Genomic DNA, 19,766 nt, shown 5'->3' on the forward strand with positions numbered 1-19,766 from the left:
TGGGAAAGCCAGAGGGCGGGCCCTGGGGAATATTGGTTGTCAGGCATGGCAGGAGGGCGGGCCCTGGGGAACATTGGTTGTCAGGCCCGGAGGGGCCCAGTCTCAAAGCTGTGTAGGGGGCCCCAAAATTTCTGATAGCTGCCCTGCATAAACTTGTCCACTATGTCCATCACTTCTCCTCGAATGGTCATTTTTTAAAAGTCTCTACACTGTCGGTTGCTCCACTGCTCATTGAATATTTTTAAAATAATTTCAGATTTCTAACTTTAACCTACAAGGCTTTCTCCATTCTGGCCCCTCCATACATTACCTCATTGATCTCCAGATATCACCCCAAGCACAAACTGTGCTCAGGCCAAGACCTTCTGCCATCCTCCACTCTAGTAATATTCTAACATCTTGATCAAGGACTTCCCACAGGCTTCTCACCTTCAACCACTCTACAACCCTTGAAATCTACAGGACTGTATTGGTAGCCTATGCAAGGTTTCCTTTAAGTCTGCTGTAAACTCTAGGTTTCCTTTAACCACTTTACCACCGGAGGATTTTGCTGTCTTGCGTCCAGGCCACTTGCGATGGCCTGGACGCACTGTGCGACTTTAACTGACAATTGCGCGGTCATGCAACGCTGTACCCAAACGAAATTTACGTCCTTTTTTTCCCACAAACAGAGCTTTCTTTTGGTGTTATTTGACCACCTGTGCGATTTTCATTTTTTGCGATATTAATTAAAAAAAGCGACAATTTTGAAAAAATAACAATATTTTTCTACTTTGACAGTTAAAAAATATCCAATATATTAAATTTGTGTCATATATTTAGGCCAAAATGTATTTAGCTACATGTCTTTGACAAAAAAATTCTCAATGAGCGTATTTTTAACCGCTTTATGACTGGAAGGTTTTACCCCATTCCTGACCAGGCCATATTTTGCGATTTGGCACTGCGTTACTTTAACAGACAATTGCGCGGTCGTGCAACGCTGTACCCAAATTAAATTGATGTCCTTTTTTTCCCCCACAAATAGTGCTTTCTTTTGGTGGTATTTGATCACCTGTGCAATTTTTACTTTTTGCGCTATAAACAAAAAAATAGCGACAATTTTGAAAAAATAACAATATTTTTCACATTTTTTTTAATGAAATTCCCCCCCCAAAAAATGTAAAAATCGAAATGTTTTATCATTTTAGGCCAATTTGTCCTCTGCTACATATTTTTGGTAAAAAAAAATCGCAATAAGCATATTTTGATTGGTTTGCGCAAAAGTTATTGCGTTTACTAACTAAGGGAAAGATTTCTGTCATTTTTGGTGTTTTTTGTTTTTTAACGAGTAATGGCGGCGATCTGCATTTTTTTTTTTTGCGGGACTGCGACATTGCGGCGGACAGATCGGACCCTTGACTAACATTTTTGACACTTTTGGGGGTACCAGTGGCATTACTGCATTAATCAGTGCTATAAAAATGCACTGTTACTGTAAAAATGACACTGGCAGGGAAGGGGTTCATTTTATTGGAGAGGGAGGGGTTAATGTATGCCTGGTGCTTACTAACGTGTGTGGGGGGAGGTGACTGTGTGACACAGGGACATATCGCAGGTTCAGCTATGCTGAACCCTGCAATCTGACCCTGCCTGTCACTTAGGAGATCCGCCCGCTTTGTTTACACAAGCGGGAGGATCTCCACACTAGATCCCCGACGATCGGGGAAGAGCAGCGGTGATCACCGCCTCTCCTCCCCTGGCCTGACTCCAGCTGTGACTGAATACAGCGGGAGCGAGCCTCTGGCGGCATGCGCGCGCCGCCGAGAGAGGGGAATGTCTGGTGACGTCGGTCTACGTCGCCAGACGATAACGAACCACTTTGCCGCAGTACAGTCAACGTGACTGGTCGGCAAGTGGTTAAACCAGTCACGTCATGTCTTAGATACACTTAAAAAGAAGTTTATTTTTGCAACAGACACCCTTTATTGATGTAAGAGTTCCATCTGTCTACACCTTAGATCGGTATTTGGTGTTTATAACTTTCTCCTTTTATCTAGGGATGCTTTATGGAACAAGCTATAAATTCACCGAACATATCTGGAAAAGAGAATGGGCTGTAACCTCATTTTATTGATCCTGTAAGATTAAATTATTCATTTATACAGCTCGGTTGCAACGCAAAGGCTTGAGAATCTATTGTGGTGTCACACCTCAAACCCCGTGAATATAGACGAAGTAAAAAAGAGTGTCAGGAAAGGGCCTGAGCTAAGAAAGTAAATATCAGACCAAGGTGATTAACCACTTAAGCCCCGGAGGATTTGGCTGCTAAAAGACCAGGGGGTATTTTGCGATTCGGCACTGCGTGACTTTAACGGACGCTGTACCTAAACAAATTTGACGTCCCTTTTTTCCCACAAACAGAGCTTTCTTTTGGTGGTATTTGATCACCTGTGCGATTTTTTGATCATGTGCTATAAACAAAAAAAGAGCGTCAATTTTGCAAAAATAACAATATTTTACACATTTATTTATTTATATGAAATTCCCCCCAAAAAAAAAGTAAAAATCAAAATTTTTTTAACATTTTCGGCCAATTTGTTTTATGCTACATATGTTTGGTAAAAAAAAAATCGCAAAAAGCGTATTTTGATTGGTTTGCGCAAAAGTTATCGCGTTTACTAACAAAGGGAAAGATTTTTGTCATTTTTGTTGTTTTTTGTTTTTTTAACACGTAATGGCGGCGATCTGCGATTTTTTTTTTTGCGACATTGCGGCAGACAGATCGGACCCTTGACTGACATTTTTGACACTTTTGGGGTTACCAGTGACATTTCTACAGTAATCAGTGCTATATATATGCACTGTTCCTGTAAAATTACACTGGCAGTGAAGGGGTTAACTTTATTTGAGAGGGAGGGGCTGTGTGTGTCCCTAGGGGCGTGATTCTAACTGTGATTGGCTGTGGCCTGAGCTGTTGGAACACTGATCAACGGTCCTACATAGTAGAACCGTATGATCAGTGTTTCTACACAGGGGAGAATGACAGGCAGCTTGTTTACACTAGCCGCCTGACTTTCTCCCTCTCCCCCGACGATCGCAGAGTGACCGGCACACGCGCGGGGGGGTCCGTGACCGCACGGGAGCGCGCTGGCTCCCCAGACCCTCACAGGCTAGTGACGTATATATACGTCACTTTGCCTGTGAGGGGCTGACCGCCGCAGTATATCTACTTGCGGCGGTCGGCAAGCGGTTAAATAGAACAAAGAATCTGTATTCTGTGGAACTTTCTCAAATACACTACGGGGTTGATTTTTTAAAACTGAAGAGTGCAAAAACCAATCAGCTTCCAGGTTTTATTGTGAAAGCTTAATTGAACAAGCTGATGTTAGTAGCTGATTGGCTGCACCAGATTTTGCACTCTCCAGTTTTAGTAAATCAACCCCTATATGTCCAAAAGTCTGTGGATCACCTTTTATATGAATGATTTCAGGTGTTTGCAGTGACGGGTACATGTAATACTACAACATACAAAGACATTTTAACCACTTCCCGCCCGCCCACGGTCAAATGACGGCAGAGCAGTGCGGCTCTCGTTCTGGGACGACGTCACATAATGGCACCCCAGAACAGCTGCTCTCGCACACATGCGGGGGGTGTGCAGCATGGCGATCGTGGCCGCACCGTGTTCCTAGAACACAGCATTACCCCGATCTCGGTAAAGAGCCGATGACACGGCTTTTTACCTACAGTATGTGATCGGCTGTGTCCAATCACAGCTGGCCACATGTAAATGCAAAAGTCCAGTTTATCGGTGCTCCTTGCCACACACTGTCAGAGTGTGTGGCGAGGAGAGTCGATCAGCGGCATCTCCTTGAAGGGATGACCAGGAAAAGTAATTAGGGCACTGATCATCAGTGCCCTGATTACAGTAAAGTCCCAGAAGTGCACATCAGTGACACCAATAAGTGCCCATTAATGTTGCCAGTCAGTGCCCGCCCATCAGTGCCGCCTATCAGTGCTCAACAGTGCCACTTAATCAGTGCCCATCGGTGTGGCAAAATAGTGTCTCCTCATCAGAGCCGCCTCATCAGCTCCCATCAGTGAAGGAGAAAAATTACAAAATTTAAGAAAAACTTTTATTTTTCAAAATTTTCTGTCTTTTTTTAGTAAAAAATAAAAAAAAAAATAATGATTAACCACGTCAGGACCGGAAGGATTTGCCCCCTGAATGACCAGGCCATTTTTTGCGATTCGGCACTGCGTTAATTTAATGGACAATTGCGTGGCAGTGCGACGCTGTACCCAAATAAAATTGATGTCCTTTTTTCCCACAAATAGAGCTTTCTTTTGGTGGTATTTGATCACCTCTGCGTTTTTTTTTTTTTTTTGCGCTATAAACAAAAAAAGAGACAATTCTGGAAAAAAAACAATATTTTTCACATTCTGCTATAGAACATTCCCAAAAAAAAATTTAAAAGTCTAAATTTTTTAACATTTTAGGCCAATTTGTTTTCTGCTACACATTTTTTAGTTAAAAAAAATCGGAATAAGCGTATTTTGATTGGTTTGCGCAAAATTTATCGCGTCTACTAACTACGGGAAAGATTTGTCATTTTTATTGTTTTTTTTTTTTTACTAGTAATGGCGGCGATCTGCGATTTTTACTGGGACTGTGACATTGCGGCGGACAGATTGGACCCCTGACTGACATTTTTGACACTTTTGGGGGGACCAATGGCATTACTACAGTCATCAGTGCTACAAATATGCACTGTTACTGTAATAAGGACACTGGCTGGGAAGGGGTTAATACTGTGGGTGATCAAGGGGTTAAATGTGTACCTAGGGAAGTGTTTCTAACTGTGGGGGGGCATGGCTTGTGGAATGACCATAGAGACATGTGATCCTATATAGAAGGATCACAGGAGCTCTGTGATTATTCCAGAGAGAAGAACGATCGGCTGTGTTTACAACAGCCGACCGTTCTTCTCTCTCAGCGGGGTGCGATCGTGGGTGTCAGGCGGCAATCGGAGCCGCCTGCCCGCTGCATCGGGTTCTCCGCTGACGAGCGGGGAGGAAGCCTCCTGCGCGCGACCAACGTATAGCTACGGCAGTTTGCCCAGGATCGGCTGGCTGCCGCGGTCGTAAAGTGGTTACATACCTCCAAAAGAAAGCTTTATTTGTGTGAAAAAATTATAAAAATGTCATTTGGATACAGTGTGGCATGACCATGCAATTGTCATTCAAATGGCACTTTTCCACTGCAAGTACCGGCTAGTACCGGCTCGGCTCTACTCGGCCCTGCTTGGCACTGCTGGTACCGCATGGTATAGTGTCGGAACGGTTCGGTACGGTACGGTATGGTTTGCTTTTCCACTAAAGTAGTACTAAAGTTAAGTGGGTGGGATAACAACGGGGTGGGTGGGATTCTCTGACCAATCAGTGGCTAGTAGTGACTGCATGCAAAGGATTGTGGGATATGGTACCAGTTTGGTACCTGTTGGAACCACAGTCGAGTAGGTACTGTTTTTTCAGAGCCGTACCGTACCGTTCGGTTCCATGCAGTGGAAAAGCAAACCTATACCGTACCGAACCGTACCGAACTGTTCCGACCCTATACCATGCGGTACCAGCAGTGGAAAAGCACAAAAGCGTGCCGAACCGTTACGGTTCCATGCAGTGGAAAAGCGCCAAAAGTGTGAGAGCGCTAAAAGCTGAACATTGGCCTAAGCAGGAAGGGGGTGAAAGTGGTTAAACAATTGTGCTCTTCCAATCTTGTGATAACAGTTTGGGGAAGATCCTTATCTGTTCCAGCATGACTATCCATCTGTACATAAAGCCAGCTCCATTAAGACATGGTTTGACCAGTTTGGTGTGGAGGAACTCAAGTGACTTTAATACAGCTCTGACCTTAACCCTACTGAACACCTAATTGATTAGAATGACAATTGTGAGCCAGATCTTCTCACCCAACACCAATACCTGACCTCACAAATGTTCTTTTGGATGCATTCCCCACATAGAACCTTGACCTTAACCCTACTGACCACCTTTGAAATTAATTGAAATTCCGATTGTGAACCAGATCTTCTCATCTAGCATCAATACCACAACCCTACTGAACACCTTTGGCATATATGGCAGCAGGTTCCTGCGAATTCCCATACCTATACGGCGGTTCACGGGAGTGATCCTGGGGGCGCTCACTCGCTTGAGGGGAAACCGATCCACTGAGCTGGCGGCCACGATTGATGTCGGGCACCCGCAGTCGCTCCCCTGTTGCTGTTGTAAAAACACAGCAGACCGTTGTTCTCTCAGGAATCAATGCAGAGCTCCTGTGTTCCTAAATAGGAGGAACACAGGAGCTCTGCATTGATTCCTGAGAGAACAACAATCCCTGTGGTGATTCCCTAAGCCCATCCCCCCCCCCCCCAGTTAGAAAACACCCCTTAAACATACATTTAACCCTTTGGTCACCCCTGAGTTAACCCCCTCCCTGCCAGTGCCATTAGTACAGTAACAGTGCACATTTTTAGCACTGATTACTGTAGTAATGTCACTGGTCTCCCCAAAAATGTCAGTTAGGGGTCCGATCTGTCCGCCGCAATGTTGCAGTCCCGCTAAAAATCGCAGATCGCCGCCATTACTAGTAAAAATAAAAATAAATAAATAAAAATTACATAAATCTTTCCCATAGTTTGTAGACCCGATAACTTTTGAGCAAACCAATGAAAATACGCTTATTGGGATTTTTTTTTTTTTTTTTACTAAGAATATGTAGCGGAATACAAATTGATGAAAAAAATCGATTTTTCAATTTTTTTTATTGGGAATGTTATATAGCAGAAAGTGAAAAATATTATTTTTATTTTCACAACTGTCGCTTTTTTTGTTTATAGCGCAAAAAATAAAAATCGCAGAGGTGATCAAATACCACCAAAAGAAAGCTCTATTTGTGGGGAAAAAAGAACATCAATTTTATTTGGGTACAGCATCGCACGACCGTGCAATTGTCTATTAAATTAACGCAGTGCGGAATCGCAAAAAAATGGCCTGGTCATTAACCACTTGCCGACCGCCGCCCGACTATATACGGCGGCGGTCAGCCCCTCCCAGGCAAAGTGACGTACCGGTACGTCACTAGCCTGGGAGCTCGTACCCGAAGAAGCCGGCGCGTGTGACCGGCGGACCCGATGTCCGCCGGTCACTCGCGATCGTCGGGTAGAGAGGGAGAAAGGCAGGCGGCTAATGTAAACAAAGCCGCCTGTCATTCTCCCCTGTGTAAAAGCACAGATCACTCGGTCCTGCTATGTAGGACCGTTGATCTCAGCTGTTACACACACAGCCACATCCAATGACAGTAAGAAACACGCCCCTAGGCACACACTTAACCCCTCCTTCTCCAATAAAGTTAACCCCTACACTGCCAGTGTCATTTTTACAGTAACAGTGCATATGTATAGCACTGATTACTGCAGTAATGTCACTGGTACCCCCAAAAATGTCAGTCAAGGGTCCGATCTGTCCGCCGCAATGTCGCAGTACCGCAAAAAAAATCGCAGATCGCCGCCATTACTCGTTAAAAAAAAAAACAACAAAAGTGACAAAAATCTTTCCCTTAGTAAACGCAATAACTTTTGCGCAAACCAATCAAAATAAGTTTATTGTGATTTTTTTTTTTACCAAACATAGGTAGCAGAAAACAAATTGGCCAAAAATTTAAAAAAATTTGATTTATACATTTTTTTGGGGGGGAATTTCATACAAACTATTTGAAAAATATTATTATTTTTGCAAAATTGTTGCTCTTTTTTTGTTTATAGCGCATGATCAAAAAAATCGCACAGGTGATCAAATACCACCCAAAGAAAGCTCTGTTTGTGGGAAAAAAAGGACGTCAAATTTATTTGGGTACAGCGTCGCGCGACCGCGCCATTTTCCGTTAAAATCACGCAGTGCCGAATCGCAAAATACCCCCTGGTCAGGAAGGGGGTAAAATCTTCCAGGGCTTAAGTGGTTAAGGGAGAAAATCTTCCGGTCTGGAAGTGGTTAAGGTAAGAAACGCAATAATATGTTGAAATATGCCCTCCCCGAAATGACTAGGTTTATTTTTTGTAAGGTGGAAAGAAATAATCCAACTGCTCTTCCAGGAAAACCGTGTTCAGAGTGGTGCATAGCTCTACCATCTTTACTAGTAAATCACTGTGCAGAGATTTTCACTTTGACATTTAAGATATTTTTGTTGTTCAGAGCAACGAAAAAAAAAAAATAATCCACTATGATTCAACGTAATCATAAAATATGACATCATCCAAGGGGGTGAATATTGTAGAAAGAAGCCAGAGGACGACGCAGCCCCCCGAGCTCCATAACATTCTCGCTTTGTGTGGAGCGACCTTTGCATTGTAAGATGTGACGTTGGCATACCTGTAACCATTCATTTCCTCAGCCCAGAAAGCAGATGCCTCCAATTAAATGTATCTATATGTCACAGAATGGATAATGAAGTACCCCTTATTCGGAGACGAATGACCTGATGTGCCGTTGCATTTAGCGGTAGACCTTCAAGGTCCCCCCCACCTCTGCTTGTTCAAGCAGAATCGTCTCCAAGGCTGGAAGATTCATTGACCCAGTCCACCCATTGAATGATTTTCTTGCTAGGGATTCAGTAACATGAGGAAATATTGATTGTGCAGCTTTGATTTACTGATTAATTCAGCAGGTTGCTTAGAATTTAAGAAATATCTGGGGGAAAAGCGGTATCCCCTTCCTGAACTTGGTTCAGCTTTTACACTATATTACCAAAAGTATTGGGACGCCTGCCTTTACACGCACATGAACTTTAATGGCATCCCAGTCTTAGTCCGTAGGGTTCAATATTGAGTTGGCCCACCCTTTGCAGCTATAACAGCTTCAACTCTTCTGGGAAGGCTGTCCTCAAGGTTTAGGATTGTGTCTATGGGAATGTTTGACCATTCTTCCAGAAGTGCATTTGTGCAGTCAGGCACTGATGTTGGACAAGAAGGCCTGACTCGCAGTCTCCACTCTAATTCAACCCCGGGTTGCGGTCAGGACTCTGTTCCTCCACCCCAAACTTGCTCGTCCATGTCTTTATGGACCTTGCTTTGTGCACTGGTCCAAATCATTTGGTGTAGGGGGGATTATAGTGTGGGGTTGTTTTTCCGGGGTTGGACTTGGCCGAGTTCCACCCAAAAGTGCAACTTCCGCTCTTTTGTTTCCTCCCCCCCTCCAGTGCCACATTTGACAGGTACCCTTCCCCACTTCCGGGATGCGGCGCCGACCCTCAGAAGCTCAGCCCCCTCCTCTGCCGCCAAGCCAGTAGGAATGCGCAAGGCTTCACTGCCGGGTTCCCTTACCGGCAATGGCGGTGGCAGCAGCCGATGGAAACATCAAACATCGGCTGCGGTGCCGACATCGCTGGACTCCAGGACAGGTAAGTGTCCTAATATTAAAAGTCAGCAGCTACAGTATGTGTACAGTATGTGTAGCTGCTGACTTTTAATTTTTGGAGGGGGAGGCGGAACTCCGCTTTAAGGCACCAGCCGCACCAAGATATTTTGGACAATTTCATGCTCCCAACATTGTTGGAACTGTTTGGGGATGGCCCCTTCCTGTTCCAACATGGCTGAGCACCAGTGCACAAAGCAAGGTCCATAAAGACATGGATGGGTGGGTTTGGGGTGGAGTACCTTGTACTCAACTCAACCCGATAGAACACCTTTGGAATTAATTTGAGCGGAAACTGCGAGCCAGGCCTTCTCGTCCAACATCAGCGCCTAACCTCTTCTGGAAGAATGGTCAAACATTCCCATAGACACACTCCTACACCTTGTGGACAGCCTTCCCAGAAGAGTTGAAGCTTTTATAGCTGCAAAGGGTGGGCCAACTCAATATTGAACCCTACGGACTAAGACTGGGATGCCATTAAATTTCCTGTGCGTGTAAAGGCAGGCGTCCCAATACTTTTGGTAATTTAGTGTATATCTGAAAAGATTAATTGGTGTATTTACAGAAAAAAATTGCAGAGATTTTTGTCCTCTGAAACTGCATTTACATTTGTTCTGTGCGACTGGTGACAATAACAAATGTTATTAGGCTATTTTCTCTCCAAGTTTAATGTTAATCATTAACCAGGGTAAATCAGATAAGTACCACATTATGACCTGTAGATGGAGCTGACAATCATAGTAATGAATTAGTAAAGTTTTTCAACACAAGCTCGCACTATTCGCACTCTACTGTGACACAGTTTGAACGACATCACAGTTTGAAGGACTTCATCTTTCAGGCCAGCAACAAGGCACCTGGATGAGGCAGGGCTCCTAACCAAGACACAGCAAGAGTCCTTACTCCATTCTGTCCTTGACCAGTGAGATCGCTGTCCCTGGCCTAGCCACTTTGCAAATGCGCACCAAATGCAGGGTGGGCAGTGCTACTTATTAGCACTGCCTACATTAAAGATGGTCACAGAGGTTAACAAGGTAGCAGTGTCCAATTGGCCAGATGCTCTCCTGATCACACCTATGGAGGACTCAGAGGAACTTGCCCTGCGCTCTCTGCATGGCAGCTGCGAACAGTGCCACCAACTACGCCTGCCATGCTCACTACTGATACTTCCTATTTGAAACTGATTTTTAATGCGAGTTCTCTGAGGTGCAGTTACAATATCTCTACCAAATGACTCATTCTAGTTCTGTAGAATCTAAAATGCAAGAAAATAAATTGTTAACTCAGGGGTATTGGGTGCCCACAGCTTTAACATGGATCTCTCCTTCAGTCATGGACCTTTGTTGGAGAGACTGAGGCTACTAAGGCACTTACTACCTATTGTAATACCTTTATATGTAGTTGGACTGTTTGGGTAAATATTAAATCCCAATTTGAAATTATACTTGACATCGACATCCTATTTACCCCATGCAGGGCCACCGATAGGGGGGTACAATCAGGTCTCCTGTGGGGGGTGTGGGTACACAGGGGGGGGCCCGGACAGCAGGGGGATCAGTGTGGCGTGACAGGAGGACAAGTACAGGCACAATGAACTGTGTCTGTGTCTCTCCCCTCAGCAGCTGAAAGACTGTTTCTCCCCCTCTACCTCCCGTCGGCTTTCAGCTGCTAAAGGGAGACAGACACAGGGCATCATTCCTGTAATTGTCTCCCCATCCCGCCGCATATCTCCCTTTCCGTGCTGCCCACATCTGATTCATCCCCCTGCCCCCCGCAGTGCTGCTGGCTTCCCTCTCCCGCTGGCTGCTGCGGGTGCACAGGCAGATGGAGAGTAGGGGAAGGGGCCGGTAAATATGTCATTGAGTGAGTTTGGGGTGGAGGAACTTGTCCTCACCTCAACCCATATGTCATTTACCGGCCCCTTTCTGTTCTGAATTGGACACAGTCAGCGATCGGTATTTATTGCTCCTGTGTCCATTGATAACTGAGCATAGTAAACTGTTTTTACTATGCTTCAGTTTATGAATGCACAGAAGCCTCCATCTCCTTTTCATTCATCTTCCGTGCAGCTGAGGCTACAGAGAAAAGGACTGAAGAATCTGTGTCCTCAATTCCTTTCTCTGTCTCAAATGTGAGATGTCAGGGGTCAGTAAAAAGGTACAATCATCCAGTTTTGAAACAAGAATGGGAACAATGTGGTGAAACAATCACTTACCACTGGGTTTTTTTTATTTTTATGTAGCACTGCCCTCTTGAGGACTGCTGGATTTCACACTTACGGGTCCCCCTGGGTTAACAATAGCAACTTTGACATTCAAGTCTATCACTTTACTTCTTGGCTCAGTCAATTATTAATAGTAGAATAAATCGCGCTGAGTGATGAAAAACAAACAAATCAATGTCCAACAATTAAATGTCCCAAAATGTGAACTTGAATATGTGAATGGTGTTGAAATATTATCGAGAATCTTGAACAGCCTCCAAGGTCTCTTAGGAAATGTGCTTACCAAACGGGCAATGAAAATCTGCGAGATTCATATGCTGGGGTACATTCACATGCCAAGGAGATTATCTGGAGTTCTTGCGTCAGATCCTCAATGTATATTGCCATATATTAAACAAAAAAGAAAAAATATTCTATAGCGTGATACCGTACAATAAATGAATTATGATGATCAAATGAATTATATTCCACCACCTCAAGTGTGAATATCCTTAACCAATTGTCAGGCAGCTTGATGAGCTAAAGTTATCTTCAGGACATTCTCCTAGTATCCTCTTTCTTGACCACTGACACCCATCCACTGACTATCCTACTCCGGGGTGGCCCCTCTAAGGTCAGGCCCCTTGACACGATGCCCTGTACTCACAATACTGTTTTTCTAGGGTCTCCAGTGTCTCCCCCTCAGTCACCTTTCCTGAACCTCTGGGTTCAGCTCAGTTCCTCTGGCCCTCAGGACGGCCTTCTGATGCCACGTGCCACTGCTACAGAGGAGGAGGCAGCCGCCCCCCTCCCTCCTGGACTCTGCTCTCCAGCCAAAGACCCCACAGCACATGTGCTACTGGCTTTTATACAGTATCCCAGAATACACTGAGACAGCCTGTCTCTGCCAATCACCAAGGCTCTATCAAAGCCTATGTACCCATTTGTCAGGTTTCTTCCCACTGTCCAACATGCCTTCCTATTGGACCAGTGTGAAACACTCTCTAGACTGAATGAATCATATACTGAGCACAATGAGCAGACCTCACTAACAGATCCTGCTCTCTGGTAGACAGAAAACAATATAGATTTGCCTGCTGCTCTTCTGATAGGCAGACAGAGCCAAAAACTATACTCACTCTCTAGCACCTACCTAGGAGGGTGCTACATTTGCGATATAAAATAAAAAAGATAGGAAATTTTGAAAAATAAAAAAACAATATTTTAGATTAAAAAATAAAATTTCTTCATAAATTTAGGCCAAAATGTATTCTGCTATGTCTTTGGTAAAAAATAATCCAAATAAGTGTATATTACTTGTTTTGCATGAAAGTTATAGCGTCTGGTATAGATACTGGAATTTAAAAAAAATGTTTTACTGTTAATGCCGGTGATCACTTGACCTCCGGGAAATTTTGAATGACATTTATGTCATCTTTTTTTGTCAAACAAATAGAGCCTTCTTTTGGTGGTATTTGATCACCACTGGGTTTTTTCCTTGTTCAAGTATTTTATTGATATGGAGAAGGACGAAAGACAAAGAACATGTCACAAAATTTGGTGGCGTAAATAAGTACAATCATCCAGTTTTGAAACAAGAATGGGAAGAATGTGGTAGAACGTGGTGAAACAATCACAAACCACTGTTTTTTTTTTTTTTTTTTTGTGATATAAAAGAAAAAAGATGGAAAATTTTGAAAAATAAAAAAACAATATTTTAGAATAAAAAAATCGAATTTCTTCATGAATTTAGGTCAAAATGTATTCTGCTACATGTCCTTGGTAAACAAAAATCCCAGTAAGTGTATATTATTTGCTTTGTGTGAAAGTTATAGCGTCTGGTATAGATACTGGAATATTTTAATTTTTTTTTTTGACTGGCGATGATAAGCGACTTAAAGTGGGACTGTGATAGTATGGCGGGAAATCTGAAACTAGCTGCTCCTGGCTAACTGACTGACACTGACATCAATAGTGACACTAATACAGTGATCAGTGCTAATAATATACACCTTTGCTGTACTGACACTGGCTGGGAAGGGGTTACCATCTAGGGGTGACTGTAATGGATCAACCGGCACCCCGATCTGGTACCTCCGTTGACAGATGCTCCTAGTGCTTTCCGAGGGCTGTAAGCACTCCACCAGACACCATAACCACCTCATACCCCACAAACCGCTGCAGCTTGGTTGGGGTCTCACCTTCTCCTACCCACCCTGGACCTACAACAAGGCTCCAGGTTCCCGTGGGTGACCCTCTCTTTCCCCAGAGAGTGAAGCAGGAATAAGCTCTTACACAAGCTCTTACAAGAGCTTAGTAATTATCCAAGGGAGTATGTAGGACATAGCAATCCCTTGTAGCTGATTCCCCCAATTAGAGACAGGACTCTAGATTGAGGGTGAAGTATATATATCTCAACTTTATTGAACAAGAAACAGACTTGTATACAGTTTTCCCCCACCATGTTACCGCCCAGGTGGACCTTGTTAAAAACAGGTCCTGACATTCACAATCCAATGAAAACAGAGTTTTACACTCCCATACAGTGTACACAATCTCTCCCCTCTGCCTGATTACAGAAGCATATGCAGATAAAAGTGTATACAGGAACTAAACAAATTATCTAGCCATCTGGACAGAACAATGTGAGGTCATTAACATTTAACAATGAGACAGGTAAACTTTAAAGGGGGGTTTTCACATTAGCACTTTTGGTGCACACCCGGGTTCGATTGACGTCAGAATTCGGTTCTTTTTGATGGTGTGAACACTGTCTTTGAACTCGGGTGCGCACCAGCGAACCGTACCCGAGTCCACTTAAAAAGGGTGGTCTGGGGTACGGTTCATGTGAACCCCAGTACGGTTCGCTGCTGATGAGAACGCAATCGCACCAAAGCTAGCAATTCTATCCATTTTGGCACCTTCTCGTTTACAGCGGTTGCCAAGCAACATGATAATGTGCCAGCTGCAGCTTGAGGACACAAGCGTACCACGGTTCGGATACAAAAATAAAATGTGAACACAGTCCATCGGGGGCAGGGGGAGGGGGGAGCAATCGAACTCAGGTTCGGAACAGGCAATCGCACCAAGTGTGAAAACACCCTAACATAATACACATTCCATTTCAATACACAAACAATAGGGAAGCCTGTCTGGCATGCAGGGACACGGAATACGCACATTATCTAGGAGTCAGACTTCATGGCAATTGTCTATAACAGTTTAAGTCTCCCAGTGTAAAATCTGATTAAAGAGGAAGTAAACCCTCCTCAGGATGTTGTACCTATAGGTAAGCCTATAATAAGGCTTACCTATAGGTACTGTAAATATCTCCTAAACATGTACGGTTTAGGAGATATTTACCTTTAATGCAGCCAGTGACGTCACTGGTGCATGCGCTCTGAAGGAACGGCTGATCGTGCCGTTCCTTCAGAGCCCCGTGCCGTGACCGTCGGCTCCCGCGCGTGTGCGCGGGAGTGATGTCACCGCGGCTCCGGCCAATCAGATGGCCGGATGCCGCAATCCCGGAAGACGGGCGACTGAACATGTCGCTCGTCATACAGGTAAGAGAGCGGCACGGCAGGGGCTCGTTCTAAGGTAAGTATTTCATAATGAGCTAGTATGCGATGCATACTAGCTCATTATGTCTTTCTCTTGCAGGTTGTAAAAAAAAAAAAAAATTTTTGAACGAGTTTACAACCTCTTTAAGTCTTCATATTTCTATATGAAGATATTGCTGACAAATATTACTGTCCCATCTGAAGCAATTCAAACCATTAAGTATCAAGGGCATATTAAATATGTGCTTAACGATGTGTCATGTGTGTGTTATATGGTGCTTTTACTAAGTGGTCTTGCTGTTTTTTTCCCTGCTTTGCAGGGAATAAAAACACAGCAAGATCACTTGTCAGTATTTGGAGCTCTGTGTTGTTTACAACACAGAGCTCCCTTCCCTGAATGATGGAGCTGATCAGTGAGTGCCGGGGGTCAATCATTGGCCGGCACTCACTTGATTGGCTTGTGTTGTAACTAATAACAGCACAGCCACGGCGGCGTGCGCGCGTGCGTGCACCCCTATCCGGAAGTGCTGGATCATGCAATAGATATGTGATCCAGTGCAGAGAGGCCTCTTTGTGAGGTGGTCAGCAAGCAGGTAAAGCCGTATTCCAGGAAAACTGCTAAATATATACAGTAGGTATATTATATAGATTTATTAAAGCGGAGTTCCACCCAAAAGTGGAATTTCCGCTTTAGGTATTCTAACCCCCTGACATGCCACATTTGGCATGTCATTTTTTTGGGGGGGGGGAGCGGGTACCTAATTTTGACAGGTACCCGCTCCCACTTCCGCTCGGAGCGCCGCGGCGTCCTGAACGGAAGTTCTCCTCTCTCCCTCCCTGCAATCTTCTGGGACACGTCAGAGGTCCCAGAAGATTGCCGGCCAATCAAGACGCTCAGCGCAACTCGCGCATGCGCAGTGGGTACCCGGTTGTGAAGCCGCAAACTGTCACAGCCGGGTGCCCACAGCAGTGATGCCGGCGCCGCCGAGACCAGAGGGAAGAGGATCGAGGCTTCGGGCGGCCGCATCGCTGGACCGTTGGACAGGTGAGTGAAAAGGCTGGAACTCCGCTTTAAAGACCGGCAAAACAATTTTAATATTATCCAGGCAGTCCTGCCAGACAGCTCAGCAAGGTTGCTGACTTCATAATTCTCTTCTGCAGTTAAGCAATACAGCTTTGCCACATCTCTGCTCCCAGCATGTGATTGGACAATGAAATAGCAGCAACAGACTGATGAAGTAATCACTCTCCTCCCTCCATCTGTCAGCATGTTCCTTGTTGGCACATGTGCATACAGCACACCTGATTGGCCCCTAGTACGGCCTCTCCCCATCTTAGTCTACTGCACATCAGGATAATCTTGTAGCAAAACTAAGAAAAAAAAAAGTCTGGGCACACACTTTAGAAATCCCTTTTTCAACTCCATGGGTGGGGGAAGGAGATTGATTAGAATGGGCAATATTTGCAGATATCATTGAATTAATTGTGGGTTATCTCACTCGCTTATCTCTATTCTGCTAATAAAAAGAATCCTATTATGTCTGTAAATAATGTAACATTGTATCCTCCGCCGCAGCAATGATAGAAAATAAACACATCCTGAGCTCCTTCCCCTCATCTCTCAGTGCTCCTCTACTTATTACAAATGTATTTAATAGCAGAAATTACACAGAGTTCTTAGCCGTTTCTTTAGAACATCAATTTTTTTTTTAAATTACTCTTTAAATTACTTTTTTTTTTATAAACTGGAGAATTACAAAACCTCCCACTGTTCTCCTCCTGTGCTCCGCTCTGCTAAGTTTTGCCATTTTCCGAGATTTTGCTAATGTTTGCATTTAATTGCCAGAACACACTAGTAATTATTATTATTATTATTTTTTTTTTATTACAATTTGATTTCTTCCTGTTTTGCACCGTAATTATTCCGCAGGCAAAGCTTCATCTTTTAGCCAGCTCATTTTTCTCTAATATTTTTTGTTTCCAAAGATGAAGAATGCCAGAAGGGTTTATCAGGGAGCACAAATTTCTTGAGTAGTGCCTAGCCACTTCTGGACCGGAAGTATTTGCCCCCTTAATGACCAGGCCATGTTTTGCGATTCGGCACTGCGTTACTTTAACGGACAATTGCGCGGTCGTGCGACGCTGTACTCAAACTAAATTTACGTCCTTTTTTTCCCACAAATAGAGCTTTCTTTTGGTGGTATTTGGTCACCTGTGCGATATTTATTTTTTGCGCTATAAACAAAAAAAAGAGCGACAATTTTGAAAAAAAAAACAATATTTTTCACATTCTGCTATATGACATTCTCAAAAAAAAAAAAAAAAATCTAAATCAAAATTCTTTAACATTTTAGGCCAATTTGCTTTCTGCTACATATTTTTGGTTAAAAAATTCGCTATTTTGATTGGTTTGCGCAAAAGTTATCGCGTCTACTAACTACGGGAAAGATTTATGTCATTTTTAATGTTTTTTTTTTTTACTAGTAATGGCGGTGATCTGCGATTTTTTGCGGGACTGCGACATTGCGGCGGACAGATCGTACCCCTAACTGACATTTTTGACACTTTTGGAGGGACCAGTGACATTACTACAGTAATCAGTGCTAAAAAATATGCACTGTCACTGTACTGACACTGGCAGGGAAGGGGTTAACACAGTGGTGATCAAAGGGTTAAATGTGACCCTAGGGGAGTTATTCTAACTGTATGGGGGTTAGACTTGTGAAATGATCACAGAGACATGCGATCCTATATAGAAGGATCACATGAGCTCTGTGATCATTTCAGGGAGAAGGGCGGTCTTCTGTGTTTACAACAGTCGACCGTCCTTCTCTCTCGGCGGGGAGCAATCGCAGGTGTCAGGCAGCAATCAGAGCTGCCTGACACCCACAGCAGCTTCTCCACTGACAATCAGGGGCGGCAGCGCGCGAGCACCCCCTAGCCGCCTTCAGGCGAGCGACGTATCCCTACATCGCTTTGCCTGTAGGAGCCAGCCTGCCACAGTAAATATACTGGAGGCGGTCGGCAAGCGGCTAGAGCTGTGTGGTCAGAGAGATGACTGACATCAAAACACCAAGCTGTTCTCTTCCATTTTTTACTCTTATTCCTTCCTCTTTTATTTTTATTGTATTTCATTTTCTCTTCATCTCCTTATGATTGCTTGCACTTGTTTTTTTTCCATCCAGATTCCTGGTGCTCAACCTGGGGATCATATGAGGCCCTTTTGTACATAGCCCTCCACCCCTACAGAGGAAGTAGATTCATGACGTAACGCGTATAGAGGGCGGAGCCTGCCTGTCAGCGTCACATCGCGGACACCACGAGAGATACACTGCATGCTTTAAAAGCCCGCATTGCTTATAGTGCTCCCTTTTGTGAGTTGTTTTTATATATTTTTACAATAAATTGAAGATTTTATATAGAGAGCACTAGAATTTTCCTTTTATTTCCTGATACATCGTGGATTGACATAGAGAGAGTGGGAACTACTTGTGAGCATACCATCAGAGAGCCCCATCAGATTGCAATTATCCCAGAGGGGAACTGCTGATTCTGACCCGCTGGTGAAACAGGGGTCAGAATGTAAGGTGAGAGGCTGGATAGCACAGGTGGTGGATGAGCACAGAGCACTTTCTATGTTCCTATACACGGATGTATGTGGAATATAACAATTAGTTGATTTGATTGGACTCTGTTTATGGACTTTTATATTGTCATTTTTCAACACGATTTCTTTGTTTCACTTTAGATGAATATTTATTTTTATGAATTTTGCATTACATATTTTTTCACTGTTTATATCTTACGCAGCACTGTTTTAGGATTTTTTTAACCTTTTGTACATGGTTAGAGAGGCAACGTCAAAACACAAAGCCTTTCTCTTTCTTATTTCCTTTCCCTCCTCTTTTCTTTTCATTTTCAGCTCCTCTCTTTTTTTTTTTTTTTGTTACATTTCATTTTCTCTTGTGATTGCTCAAATTTGCACTAGTTTTTTCCATCCAGATCCCTGGTGCTTAATCTGAGGATCACATGAGGCCCTTTGGTACATGGTCAGAGAGGCAACGTCAAAACACAAAGCCTTTCACTGTCTTCTTTCCTTTCCCTTTATTTTATTTTCATCTCCTTCTCTCATGATTGTTTAAACTTACACTTTTTTTTCACATTCAGATCCCTGGTCTTCAACCAGAGGACCACATGAGGCCCTTTTGTACATGGTCAGAAGGGAAACATCAAAACACAAAGCCTTTCTTCTCCTTCTTTTTTCTTTTCCCTCCTCTTTTCTTTTCATTTTCAGCTCCTCTTTTTTTTTTTTTTTTCATTTAATTTTCTCTTCACCTCATCCTCTCGTGATTTCTCAAATTTGCACTTGATTTTTCCATCCAGATCCCTGGTGCCTAATCTCAGGATCACATGAGGCCCTTTGGTACATGGTCAGAAAGGAAACATTAAAACACAAAGCCTTTCTCCTTCTTCTTTCCTTTCCCTCTCCTTTTTTTTTTTCTTTTCTTTTCATCTCCTCTCATGATTGCTTAAACGTACACTTTTTTCCCCCA

This window comes from Pelophylax lessonae (assembly GCF_965119305.1).
Source record: "Pelophylax lessonae genome assembly, chromosome: 3".
NCBI classification, from domain to species: Eukaryota; Metazoa; Chordata; class Amphibia; order Anura; family Ranidae; genus Pelophylax; species Pelophylax lessonae.